Source organism: Oikopleura dioica, chromosome YSR, assembly GCF_907165135.1.
Source record: "Oikopleura dioica chromosome YSR, OKI2018_I68_1.0, whole genome shotgun sequence".
Lineage (NCBI taxonomy): Eukaryota > Metazoa > Chordata > Appendicularia > Copelata > Oikopleuridae > Oikopleura > Oikopleura dioica.
Window position 1 is genome coordinate 2,376,919 of NC_137295.1, and position 1,802 is coordinate 2,378,720.

The window sequence follows — 1,802 nt, forward strand, 5'->3', positions numbered from 1 at the left end:
CGAAAATCATCTTTGAGATTTTTCATTAAATGAAAAAGACACGATTTAGAATTCGCGAAAAGATTCTCTTCTGTGAGCTGTTTTTGAATTGCATTGAGTTTGTCCAAAAAGTCCCTTTTGAAAAGTTCTTATTATTATTTCCTTTGAAAAAATAGCGATATCTTTGTCAAGCCGTTAATTTGCTGTAAATACAGACCGATTGGTCCCTCAGAAACCGCAAAAGAGGTACCTGATCGGAAATCAAAAATTTCGCAAGCTTCTTACAAAGGGACTTGACCTGCCATGAATTATTTTTTAGCGGATGCCCTTGGCCTTGCATTAGGGTCCGGCATGATCGGAGGACCTTATTTTTCAAAAGCGAAAATCTTATAGTATTAAGAAAAAAATCTTATGGGATTTAAGGGATTCGAATACGGCGAAAAAAATGATAGTGCCAATATTCTAATTCACCGCCGGAATCGCCGATTTCTCTCGGTTTTTCATACTTAAAATGGCTGCACAAACTTCTCTTTTTCAAATTTTGATGCATTCAGCCCTAAAAATCACAAATCTGCATAAAAAAATCTAAAAAAATTCAAGGTTTTTATGTGCTGTCCATTTGAAAATTATCCATTATTTATCATTATGTGAAAATTGAGGAGGCGCGCTCTGATTGGCTAAAGAGGAAGACATTCTCAGGAGTTAATTTTGAAGGAAGATAATTCTGAGCTTCCGCGATTTTGTCATTGTTGATGAAAAAGCTCTTCGTCGATTAAAAAAATTTAGTCCCCTGTCATATAGAAAGCCAAAGTTGCTAAAAAATATCGCCAAGCTTATCGAAATAATAAGCTTTCTCCTTCGGGCCGTCTCAGCCCCGTTCCTTGATTTTTAACTTTATAAAAGGTTTCGGGACTGGCCAACGCTGCCTGCGTACAAAAAGACTACAAGTCTAACTCTAAGTGAGCCTTTATTGTGCGTGAGTTGCACTCTAGCGTGTGCATCTCACTGTTGGTGTTGAGAGTAAAATGTGCGTGTCTAGTTGAGAACAGTTCCAGTTTTATAGGGTGATAATTGTTAGGTGGCGCAGTGTAGAAAGTAATCAATCAACCGGTTTCACCTGTGAAACCGGTGGTACAAGGAATACAGCGTCGCATTCATGTGTATTCACCCATGACTACGTATGAGACATGAAACGTAAGGTTTCCCGAAACCTTATATTTAAGGGGCTTGACAAAGGCATTTAACTCTGAGGTGATCAATCTCAGTTTTGTCCCCAACCACACCCACACCCGTTTGCATAAAAATGAAAATAATTCCTATTTCTTAGTTTGTTATGGTTATCGTCTTAGAAATTTCTTTTTCTCATAACGAAAATTAAAATTTTTCAATAATTCTGAAAGAAATTATGAAAAATTATGAAAAAAAATTTTGATTTTAGGTGAATCGATCTCACCACCTCTTGCTTTTCAAGCGAGAGCGCTAACATTTGAGCCACCAAGGGAGGATCCTGGCAGTAATAAAAATCGCTAGGCGGAGCTGACCAATCAGAGCGCACTTGGCTCTGCATTCAAATTTTCATTAAAGCCCTGAAAAGGGTTGAATCGGAGGTTTTCTGGAGAACCAGTGACCGGAATTGAATTCCTTAGGGTCGAATTAGTGGAATCGTGAAGTTTCATTGAAATTAAATTTTTTGTCCTAATCATGCCGGACCCTACCTTGCATCGTCCGCGATTTTCGGATTTATGAGGATGAAGGCGTCCCTGAGAAATAGCTGATTAATTTATGCAATTTCTTGGCTTTGCACTCAGCTCAGATGTAAAAGT